We start from the raw sequence: 13,179 nt of genomic DNA, 5'->3' as shown, positions 1-13,179 counted from the left end.
CGTCCTACTGTTCTGCTAGTAAATCTGACCAATTGCATATCAGCATTGTTTTGCCAACTTTGATGGTGGTATGCTGATTTACATCACTGAACAATCTACCTAACAGCCTCATTAAAAATCAATATGAAGTGAATCGTGTTGTGTCATCTTTTATTTAACCCATGTGCCTTATCTGCCCTGGCATGAGATATTGCACCTACTTTGAGTGGCCAGTCTAAATTCCTTTTAATCTGTGAAAATCTTTACTTAGTTTGACGTAGAATTTAATCAAGCTCTGCCACAAGTAAGTAAGACACTTGGTCAAGCATGAGTCTTAACTTGGAAGCATGTGAGTGATCCTGTTCAAGTGGGAGTTTAGCACGTAACTTGTATCTGCCTAGACAGGGAATGTAATTAAAGATCTAGAGCGATGTCATGAAATGACTTTTGACTCAGTGACTGATACCAGAATTGCATCATATTGCAAATTCAGCTTGACTTAGAATGTAAATACACACCACCATATCCCTTGTGTAGCTCTTATTTTAAACCTGAATTTTAAACCTGCTTCCACCTTTTCCTTCCATTCTGCAGGGAAGGGATGTATAATGCGACCTTCATTCAGTCTCACTAAACAGTGGCACAAGTAGCCTGCTTGTGCTCCTTGTACCACCCTACAAACTTTTGTCAGAACTGTTTGTCCTTGTAATGACTTTTCCATTGTTGACTTGTGCCAAAGAAGGAAAAATGAATAATGATTATTTGTTCAGACAGGAGGAATGTGGCAAAAGGAGCGTGAGCTATGTTATGAGGACATTGGATTTGCTACTTGATCTAAATGAATGCTGAATGTAAATTAAACTTAATATATTCAGAGTTCACCCTATTTCGAAGCAGCAGCGACACATAATTAAAATATTTCTGACATGTCAGTGAGCAATGAATTACCGTGCAGTACTGTAAAGACATAACGAGCAACTCCCTGCTGGTCTATAATGTGCCAGCACATGGAAGATGATACATAGAATAAGATAAGGAATAACTCCCTAGAGACTAAGATACTTCAAGCCTAATCCTGAGGTGGTGTAAGAGGCATATATCTCCACCGAATGAACTAAAGCTCAACTGATTTACAGCAGTCTGGGTGCCAGCTCTTTCTCTTTAGTGAACAGAGATGGCATCCTCTCTGTTATATCTTTTTCTTCTCCGGCTTAATAAAATTACTTCATCAGCTATGTTAAGGTTTCTCCATTGCTAGCCATCTGCTGCCAAGTCTCATCTTTCCACTTAGACTGATGCTGTACCCTTCTGCTCCCCAGCCTTACGTGCTGAAACTTGACAAGTCATTCTCTCCTTTAATTGGGAATGTATCTTGACAGTGCTTTCCAGCTTGTGGTCCTCAACAACTTGTCAGGGTACTACAGAAAACCGCTACCTGTTCAGAAGGCTTAAATTTACCATACAGGGTTCTGTGCTTTCTCTGGAAAAATAGTCTGCAAATCCATAAAGGTTTAATGTCAGAGTCCTAGTAATTGACTTTTGCAACCTGAGTGAGATGACAGCAATGCATGGCAGGAGGGCAGGAAGCACGCATAATTTGAAACAGGAGAGGTTCAGACTGATATAAGGAGAAACTACCACCATGAGAACAGCCAGGCAGTGGAGCAAGCTGCTCAGAGTTGTGCCATCTCCATCCTTGGAGGATTTTAGAATGTGTCTGGACAAAGCACTGAGCACCCTGGTCTGATCTCATGGCTGACCCTGCTTTGAGCAGGAGGTTAGACTAGAGACCTTCCATGGTCCCTTCCAACCTAGATTATCCCATGATCCCATGACCTTCATGAGGATTACTTTTAGGCTGTCTTTAACATTTTGGTGATACTTCTGTGCTCAAAAGCACAGTTATATATGCAGATATATACATACATATGATATTCATTTTTTTTAATAAGAGTCACACTAGTACAAGTGTTTTGCTTCGTGTATTGGCTGCTCTAACCTCAGCAGTAGATCTAGGTGAGCCATTTCTTACTGTAATTGTATTGATGGTACATTCTCTAACTGCTGGAGGCTTTGGAGTTGAATCTGAGTTACACTGTTGGTGCCTGTTGCCTCTTATTGTGCCCAGTTTGCATATTTGACCAAAAAAGACATAGATGGTATTTCATGTAGATTGTATTTGAATAATGGCAATTAAAAAACACAAACAGAAATCACTGATTTAACATGTCCCAACATCTCCTGGAAGCACTAACTTAGTAAGTACAATTTTCAGTAGATGTTCTTTCTTTAACAGGACTCCCACATAGCCTGTGCTTGCTTATCTGATGTGTTCACTACCAATGCATGTTTGCAAAATCATAATTAAATGCAGAACATTTGCTATTGTTGTGTATGTGGCGTCTCTAGGAGGGCATTTATCAATGAGTGCTTTTGTCCCAGTCCTGGGGTTATTCTAGTGCAATGGAAGACACCCAGATCAACAACTGTTTGCAAAATTGTGGCTCTGAGCAGTGACAGCCCACTCGGGAATTTTTGAACCTGCTGGTATAGTCCATGACAAGTGAGCAGTGGCAGGCAGAAGGGTTACTAGAGTTCACCAAAGGCCTGCAGAAAGCATGAGTTACTCAATTCTCACAAAGCTTTTGCTGCCAAATGAACAGGAGAACACTGTAGGACAAATAGCTGTTATCTGCATTTAGAGGATGCCTTCCAAGTGAGATGGAAGGTGTTCTGCCTTACAGGATTATCTGGCTGTTCATCCTGCCACGTGAAACAGCCATCCTTTGGTTGTTATAAAACACAGGCTGTCAACATAAGAGCCAGAGGATGGTTTCATAAAGTCACAGGCACAATTTCTGTGGCTCTATAGAAGAAAGGAGAGGTCTTCCCCAAAGCCTTTATTTATTCAGATTCACATATTGTTTAGGTTCACTGATACAAGAGTTGTTTTGAAAGAAATTAAAGGCTTCTGATTATAACCAAATCCATTTTGCAAGGTTGTATACAGAATTTCAGTTACTCTCTACTCTGATACTTTCTTTTCTATTTATGGTAAGAATAATCACAGAGATTGAGATTCTGACATGGTTTCTCTCCTCTCCTTGAGCCTGTCCTAATACAAACAATGTTTGATGGGTGTTCCTGGGGATAAACAACACTAAATCCAACCTGATGGGAAGTAACAATTTACCAAAGTTGATGTCAAATATTTGACTTTTGGCTCAGATGTTCAGTTACTGTATACTTGCATAGTTTATTTGGTCCTTCATGGTTTCATTACTAATTTTTGTGGGGGTGGAGCATGACAGATGTGGCAGAGAAGATAATGATGAAGCTATGACATCCACAAAAGTGTCAACGTGACTCATGCACCTGTCTTTATCTGTAGTTATTATACACGTTGGTTGCTCTAGAATATGCCTTCTTTGGCCATTACTTTCATTCTCCATGTCACCTTGTCCTATACCGACCTTGCTATTATTTTGTAAACCTTTATTTGGGAAGAGGTCAGGAGAAAATAACAATTGAGAAGTTGTCTTGAATTTAACTTCTTCTCAGTTGGATGAAAGATACATATCCCACAGATGAGGTATTGGGATAACTTGTTGCAGCATGACTTTCTTCAGTGAACTTTTTTTACTGACTTAGTCTGAGGTGGGAATGGCACAACACTTCTTTGCTCCTTTTTTATACTTTACCACCTCAGCAAACAAAGCTCAATAGATTTCACTGCTTCCTGTTTTACCAGGCCACCGCATGTCCTTTCACAGGCCACACCATGCAACCCAGCAAACTCTGCTTGTTTCCATCAAGTGAAGGAGAATACTTCCTTATTTTTCCACTTCCCCTTCCTAATGCCTTCCACATGTAACCCACTACAAGACTGGTGCAACTCTTGCGTGCTGCATACTACTGTTACAACTACAGAAAGCCGTCTGCCTAATTACTACCTATTACTCCAGCATAATGTTTATACTGCTCTGTTGACTTTAAAAGGCAGATTAACTCAAGAGTGACTTGGCCCAGTTTCCCCACCCATTGTCATATATTCTGGTTGGCTTTCTTGGTTGACCATGCTTTGAAGAGGAGGTTGGACTCAAGAGCTCCTGAGGACCCTTGCGACCTGAATTATTCTGTTATTCTGTGATTAAGTGATGTTGATTGAAAGATGTCATCACACTTCGACAGATAATCTTCCTTTTATGCTGTGTAGTGGAAAACAACCACTAACATAAGTAAAATAGTGGATGGCTAGCATGGAATTCAGTTTGCATCGTACTGAATAATATTGCTGTGGGTTGGTTTGTGTTTTGGTTTGTTTGTTTGTTTTCTTTGTTTGTTTTATGTGGATTATTCTGTGTTTTCAGTGGTATTATGTTTACTGTGGAAAAACAGTTCTTGCTGAAATATTTAGTGCTTCCTGACAGTTCCAACTCTGGTACCACTTGAGATTAGCAGGTTGACAGGCTCTTACTGCCTTTGAAGCTTTGCATTTGCCTAGGGAGAATATTACACCCTTTGTCCAAGGTGTAATCACAAGGAGCTGAAGTGTAATTTATCTCATGGCACAGCTAGGTTTTTATTTTTAGACACTAAATAATTTCTTTGGAGTTATATTCTCCTTTAGTTATAGGCATTAATGACACAGCTCTCTTTTTTAAAGTAAAGAGTAAGATCTTGATACTAATCTAGGGTGCTGGTGAGGGTTTTACATGAAATCGCTGATGTCCTCTAGAAGTGCCTATAATGCCTTGACTTATGCTGCTTACATTGAAAAAGGAAACTTAGGACCAATTTTATGCAAATGATTAACTATAAAATAAAGAAAACATTTCTTCAAAGTTATACTGCTTTTGGTAATACTTAAGATTGAAATAATACAACTACCAAATCAAACTCATGTCGGCAGGTTAACACCAGCGCTGGCTTGGAATAAAAATTCCCTCCAGTATTAAGCTATTTTATGAACACAGCATATCAATCTGTATGAATCCCAGGAAGGAATTCAAGGAAGAGTCCAGTGACTCCAAAATCATGATTACAGTAGGAAACCAAAATAAATTTTGTGTCTGAACTGCAACATTAGCCTGGGTGCAAAGCCTCCTTGTAAGATGTCTGGTCTCATACACAGTTTAACATTTCCTCACCAGTTCTCTCTGTAGTTCAGGCAAATGAACTTGGACAATTCTTGGCTGGCAGTTTATAGCTCAATGATTTTTACTTTTTCAGGTTGCTCAGAGAATGGAGACCATGCTTTTTTGAGTACCTATATGAGGCTGTTTAGGACCGTAGAGCTTCTTTTGTAGAGCTGCTTGTCCTGCAGATTTTTTACACTACATAGAAGTGCATAGGGAAAGTTATATTTTTATACCTCTTATGCCTCCATTGGGAAAGTAAAAACCTGGAAAGGGTGTGGAGGAGATCATGCTCAAGATCCTCCATGGCAGCTCTTTGTCCCAGTTATCATGACGTTTTTCAGTTCGGCAGTGTCAGCATCATTGCATAGAATAAAGCCTCCGCTCTGAATCTAAAAAGTACAAAAGTCAGCTTTCTGAGAAAGCTCTTTCCCTTTCTTCCAGCTTCCTCGTGACTGCATCCTGCCTGACATGTTAGTGGCTTGTGGAAGGCTCACCCACAAGCTGGGAGAAATAAGAGACTGGAAGGGCCCAGCTGCTAACTTTCAAAATGCAAAAGCAATGTAAACATCTTATAGGCAGCACAGTTCTCTTAGAGAAGAGGAGCTGGCTCTGCACTCAAGAGAGTCAGGACTATTGCTCAATATTACTTCTTGTTTGCAGCCTCCCTTTTGGCTTTCTTCAGGCATAACAAGAGGCAGGGAAATTTGTTTGCTGATGCTGCACTTTCCTGTTTCTAAGGTAGTAAGTCTGAAGGTCTGGAAATACAAGCCACTGAGCCCTTACCCTTGATCTTCACTGCCTCTACTTTGCATACCTGCTTCACAACCTCCAGTGCAGCAGGCTGGCGCATCACAAGCTATTTTCAACTTGGCAGAGTCAGCATCTGCACATCAAATGAATCCACAGTCTCCTCTCCTTCCTTGCTGTGGGTGTGTAACTATTAAATAAGTCTGCTTTTTGAGAAAGCAATGTGAACATCTTATGGGCAGACAGCATGATTCTCCTTGTCAACTAAGCCGTTCTGTAGAGTTTATATTTAAGGACTTAGACTATAAGTGAATCAGCTCACCTTTTGAGTTTCATCCCAGTAGCAATAAGCAGATAGATAGCCAGTGGTTTAGTATTAGCTGGATTTTCTTAGGAAATCAGACTTGAAATATGGAAAGTTTATTTAAGGCCTGCATTAACCTGCACATTTTTTTCTCTCATGCTGCAGAGCTATAGGATGGCAAAAACCTCACAGAGATAGACAGGTTAAAATGTTTAGCATGTGTTGACAGGCAAATCCCAACTACTTTTTCTCATGAGTTGTCTCATAATAATTAGAAAACGGAGTTGTACCATTTATTCACAGCACTCTAGATAGAGAATGAGATGGGGGTATACCTTTGCCTCAAAGGGACAATATCCTCCACAAAGACTATGAGCTGGTGATACAGTCACCTTACCATCACTGAGTCACATCTATGGACCACTGTAAAGATGCAGGCAAGTAGGGTTCCTCTTTCCTGGCTGCCTCAGATGATCTGCATAGAGACAGAGAAGGCAATGCCAGGGAAAGGCCCATGCAAAGGATTCTATTTATACTGGGCAGAGAAATACAACTTATCTCAGACAGTTCTGCTGTAGTAGTCTAGGTGGTTTGGATTTCTTTACAGACACAGGTGGTTCGCTGAATTTGTTTTAATCTGTATTTATGTATTTTCAATATTGCATTAGGAAGAGATTTATTTTGAAAATCTAACACACCAAACATGGGCTTATAAGGCTGAGAATTCAGAGATGGTCTTCTGTGTATCTCTCCAGCTTGGAATTCAAATAGGGAAAAGCAGATCAAAACCAGAACAGACACTTCCTGAGCAGCCTTGCTAAATGTAAAATGAAATTCAGATCATAATATGGAGAGTGAAAGTTATTGTGGAGTTTTGCATTTGTAAGGTATTAAAGTGCTAACAAATTAGAGACTCCATAGCAAAGGCTGCATGTTGACTACCCGGATGGAGAAACTACACTCCAGATCAGGATCTAGATCTTTCCGAAAACTTCTGGAATTAGTTGACAGCACAGTTATGGCAGGAACCTAGAGGTCAGTGATACCCTGAGAAATTCTGTTAGATGGGAGTGGGAATGGGAATGGAAATAGGAATAGGAATGGAGAAGGAAATGGAATGAGAATAGCAAGGCTGGATATTACTGTCTTGTTAACTATCTTCTGAAATTTAATCAGAGACTCCAGAGTGAGGTTATGTTGTTTGGACGACATTTTATCTTAGTCCTTTCATTTCCAAGGCTCCATGCAAGAGGCACGATACAGCTCTTGTTACGTTCATGTAAGTCTCAAACACTTAAAAAATGCCTGTAGGTGTACTCAGGAAACAAAACATTGAAAAGTCTGGAAATCCAAGGCTATCCAGTAACTTTTGCTCCTAAGATACTTAGGTCTTTTCAAAGATTTTATTCCAGAAAGGAAAACAAGGATGGGTTAACTGCTTGTGCTTATATACATTGAACTGAGGTAGTTTTCTGAAAAGGTATAAAAATGTGAACATGTGATGCTGCCCCTTTTAGGTCCTATTTCTTGAATCAAAATAATTAGTTCACAGAAGTAGCAGAATTCATAAATCTTGGTTTGTTTGGATGTGTTCACTTTTTCAACTTATATCAAAGCTGCTTTGTCAACTTATTCCTTATTAGACACCAGTAAAAGAACTGCAGAGTAGGTTTTTCTGGTCAGTTCAGTATGGCTCTGACTAGAGTTTTCCAGTGGTTGGGGGTCCCGGATCATCTCTGTCCCATGTGCATCTTTTTCTGTTAACCAGTGTTTAGTGCAGCCTTTCCCTAAGTGAGCATGCTGATAGAGTCACTCTGATACCCATTCACCTATATTCCTAAAACAGAAAGGAATTCTGTATCTTTGTGATTGCTTTCACGGTCAAATTTTACTATGGGTTCAGAAGTTATTAACGAAAACACACAGGTCTGTAGCACATGACTGCTGAAACTTGGTTTCCCAAAGGACGCCACCAGGATATGTAGACCAACAGATGGGCAAACAGGGTTTTCCCCTCTAAAGTGGTATGCTTAGCATTTGGGCACACTTCCAACTTCAGCCTAGGATTTTGTTGTCTTTCCAGGGCTCCATATCTGTGCCTTGACCTGCTCTGGTAAACCCAGCAGTGTGCTCTGAACTTGAGAGCTGTTAAAACTCACCCATCCTTTTCCCACCACTTTGCACACCTGCCTGCAGTCTCTTTGGTCATAACTTTGCTGCTATTTCTACAGGGAAAAGTCTTGGGAGTCCTTGGTATCTGCAGGTATATAAGATATCTCCAAGCAGAACAGGCACACCAGGATCAGTCTGCAGGCACCCTCCTCACGAAGTTGTCATTATGCCCATGCAGCAGGTATGCTGTCAAAGATATCAGGCAAGAAAGTAAGGAAAGGGAAGGGCATCTTGAATGTATTTGGTTGTAATGAGATTCCAGATAATTTTTAAGTGAAAGGTATCTCTTTAGGCCAAATGTGAATGAGTATTTGTGCCCTAAAAATAGGATTACATGATTCATTTCCCAGTTCAGGTGGAATAGGTAATGCAGCTGAGGGAAGGCCTATGTTGAAAGGAGATCTAGTGGCCTCTTTTACAGGTAGGTGCCAGAAACTTCCCATCAGTGTTTATACAACTCACCATTCCTGTCTCCTGCTCCTCATAAACCTGGATAATAATAGACATAGCACATATCTCATTGGGATTCCTATGGAGAGCAATTGAAACTTTGAAGATGTAAATGATTAACGTTGTTTATAGTCCAGCTGGAAACAGGAAATGCCAGAAATTACATAAGCTCTCTAGGTATGATTAAGCTCTATGTAAGCATCTGCTTCTCTTCTTGGTTAATTGTTTGGCAGCACCTTGTATAATAAGGGTCTCATTCTGAGTGAGAATCAATGAGGGCTGCCTTGTTAAAAATGACATTAAATGATAATCCAAACTGTTGGCATTTGTTCTGTATCCATAGCCAGGGCTGTAGTTCCCCCTCACCCTGGCACTTCCCTCATAGTATGGAAAAAGGCAGAGGGACTCTTTCTCCGGACATTACATTTGTTATTTCTTTATTGTATCCTCTAAGGAAAAACAAATATAATCCAGACAAAGCATACATTTTCCATCAAGGGAGAACATCAAAAGGCAGTAGCAAAAGGAGCATTTTGCTGTGGTCCTCACAACGGCGGAAAAGATATGCTGATGTTTGTCTGCTGTTGGAGCATTGTCATAGGGAGAGGCATCAAAAAGCAATATGATACAAAAACTGTAGGAACTGGTGAGTGTTTGCCAGCACTGGATGATGTTTGCCTGGGAATTCCTAAGGAACCAAGGAAGAAAAGGCTATGGTGGTGACAAAAATTATGCTCTTTATTGTTCAGAACAGCTGCTTGGCTGGAGAGTCACCCATGTTATACTACTCTTCTAATAAAAACTGTTAAAAGGAAATATTCTGAAGCAAATCATTAGAGATGGACTAACACAGCATTGTGATGTGAACAATATAATAGCGGCTGGAATAGTGCTGCCTGTATAAATCATGCTTCTGGAATATATTTCTAAGGACGACTAGGGGAGCAGATTCTTAGCTGCTAGGTTCTCAACCAATATAAAACATAGAATCATAGAATATCCTGAGTTGGAAGGGACCCACAAGGATCATTGAGCCTAACTCCTATCCCTGCATAGAACAACTCCACAGTTCACACCATGTGTCTGAGGATGTTGTCCAGTCTCTTCTTGAACACTGTCTGGCTTGGGGCTGTGACACCTCCCTGGGGAGCCTGTTCCAGTGCTCCACCACCCTCTGCGGGAAGAACCTTTTCCTCATGTCCAACCTAAACCTCCCCTAGCACATCTTTCTGCCATTCCCTCAGGTTCTGTCATTGGTCGCCAGAGAGAAGAGACCAGCACCTGCCCCTTCACTCCTTGTGAGGAAGCTGGAGCCGCTATGAGGTCTCCCCTCAGTCTCCTCCAAGCTGAACAAATCAAGTGACTTTAGCCACTCCTCATATGGCTTCCCCTTCAAACCCTTCACCAACTTCGTATCACTCTTCTGGACACTCTCCGGTAGCTTTATATCTTCTTTTATCCTGTGGCGCCCAGAACTGCACACAGGGCTCCAGGTGAGGCCGCACCAGTGCAGAGCAGAGCGGGACAATCACCTCCCTGCCCGGCTGGCAATGCTGTGCTGGATGCGCCCAGGACACGGGTGGCCCTGTTGGGTGCCAGGGACACTGTTGGCTCATGTTCAACTTGTCATCAACCAGAACCCCCAGATCCCCCTCTGCAGAGCTGCTTTCCAGCATCTCATCCCCCAGTCTGTATGTGCAGCCAGGGTTGCTGTGTCCCAGGTGCAAAATCCAGCACTTGGCCTTGTTAAACTTCATGTGGTTGGTGATGGCCCAGTTCTCCAATTTGTCCAGATCCCTTTGCAGGGCCTGTCTGCCCTGGAGAGTGTCAACAGCTCCTCCAAATTTTGTGTCATTGGTGAACTTACTTAGTATTCCCTCAGTCCTGTGTCTAAGTCATTTATGAAGACATTGAAGAGTGCTGGCCCTACGATGGATCCCTGTGGAACCCCACTAGCAACTGGTCACCAGCCCAACATAACCACATTCACTAGAACCCTTTGAGCCCAGCCTGTCAGCCAATTGCTCACCCACTGTATTGTGTGTTTATCCAGCTGTATGCTGGACATCGTGTCCAGGAGGATACTGTGAGAGACAGTATCAAAGGCTCTACTGAAATCCAAAAAGATCACATCAACAGGCTTCCCTTGGTCAACTAGGTGGGTAATGTTGTCATAGAAAGAAATTAGTCTTGTAAAGCAGGATTTTTCCCTCATGAACCTGTGTCGGCTGACACCAATGACTGCATTATCAATGAGCGGTGTTGAAGACCGAGGTGAAGAAAGCATTAAACATCTCGGCTTTGTCTATGTCCCTGTTAATAAGGTGACCATGCTTATCCATTAATGGGCCAATGTTATTTCTAGTTTGCCTTTTGCCATTAATATATTTTTTAAAGCCTTTTTAATTGTCCTTTGCAGTACTGGCTAGCTTCAATGCTAATTGAGCTTTGGCTGTGCAAATTTCCTCCTTACAGTGGTGAGCAGCATCTCTGTAGTCCTCCCATGATGCCTGACATTGCTTCCACTCACCATATAATTTATTTTTTTGCCTTATTTTAAAAAGAAGATCCCTGCTCAGCCAAGCCAGCTTTTTGCCTTGCCTGCTAGATTTTTGTCATTTTGGAATTGCCTGGTCCTGTGCTTTATTAGGTGGTACCTAAAGAGCAACCAACACTGATGGAGCCCAACACCTTCAAAAGCTTCTTCCCAGGGCAGCTTACTAAGTAGTTCTCTGAGCAGCCTGAAGTCTGCTCTCCTTGTATCTAGTGTAAAGGTCTTGCTGGTAGTTTTCCTCCCATTAGCATAGATTTTGAACCTGACCACTTCGTGGTTGCTGTGGCCAAGGGAGCCACAAGTCACCACTTCTCCCACGAGACCCTCTCTGTTTAGTGAGTAAAAAACAGCAGAGTGCCCTCATGTCAGTTGCGTAAGGCCAAGCTACGTTGGCTAAGGGGGGATGAAACAAACCATTCGTGATAAAGAGTGAAGTTTTCTAAATAGCTTTTTTGAAGAGCCTTCTTAGAAGCTATTAAGAAAGGCTAAAATCCACAGGCTGAGAAAGCTTTGATAAGGATTAAAAATTGGTTACTAGTTAAAAAATCACAGAATCACAGAATCACAGAGTGGCTGGGATTGGAAGGGACCTCTGGAGATCATCTAGTCCAACCCACCCGCTAAAGCAGGTACAGCTAGGGTGGATTGCACAGGAGTGTGTCCAGGTGGGTTTTGAATGTCTCCAGAGGAGGGAACTCCATAACCTCTCTGGGCAGCCTGTTCCAGTGCTCCAGCACCCTCAAAGAAGTTTCTCCTCATGTTTAGATGGAACCTACTGTGCTTCAGTCTGTGCCTGTTGCCCCTCATCTTGTCATTGGGCACCACTGAAAGGACTCTGGTCCCATCCTCTTGACATCCACCCTTCAGATACTTATAAACATTGATAAGGTCCTCTCTCAGCCTTCTCTTCTCCAGGCTGAACAGACCCAGCTCTCTCTGTCTCTCCTCATAAGAGAGATGCTCCCGATCCCTTGTCATCTTTGTAGCTCTCTGCTGGACTTCCTCCAGTAATTCCTTGTCCTTCTTAAACTGGGGAGCCCAGAACTGGATGCAGTACTCCAGATGCAGCCTCACCAGGGCAGAGTAGAGGGGGAATATAACCTCCCTCGGACTGCTGGTCACACTTTTCCTAATGCAACCCAGGATACCATTGGCCTTCTTGGCCACAAGGCCACATTATTGACTCATGGTCAACCTGTTGTCAACCAGAACTCCCAGGTCCTTCTCTGCAGTGCTGCTTTCCAGCAGGTCAACCCCTAATCTGTACTGGTGCCTGGGGTTATTCCTCCTCGGGTGTAGGACCCTACACTTGCCCTTGTTGAATTTCATCAGGTTCTTCTCCGCCTAGTCTTCCAGCCTGTCCAGGTCTTGCGGAATGGCAGCACAGCCTTCTGGTGTGTCAGCCCTTCCTCCCAGTTTGGTATCATCAGCAAACTTGCTGAGGGTGCACTCAGTCTCTTCATCCAGGTAATTGATGAACAGGTTAAACAGGACTGGACCTAACACAGACCCTGGGGAACCCCACTAACTACAGGCCTCCAACCAGACTCTGCACCATTGATCACAACCCTCTGAGATGTGCCATCCAGCCAGTTCATGATCCATCTCACCATGCATTCATCCAGCCCGCACTTTCTGAGCTTGTCTATGAGGATGTTGTGGGAGACGGTGTCAAAAGCCTTGCTGAAGTCAAAGTAGACAACATTCACTGCTCTTCCCTTGTCTACCCAGCCTGTCATACCATCATAGTAGGCTATCAGGTTGGACAAACATGATTTCCCTTTGACGAACCTATGCTGAATGCTCCTGATAACCTTCTTTTCCTCCACATG

This window comes from Caloenas nicobarica, chromosome Z, assembly GCF_036013445.1.
Source record: "Caloenas nicobarica isolate bCalNic1 chromosome Z, bCalNic1.hap1, whole genome shotgun sequence".
NCBI lineage: Eukaryota > Metazoa > Chordata > Aves > Columbiformes > Columbidae > Caloenas > Caloenas nicobarica.
Note: the sequence above shows the minus strand (reverse complement) of the source record.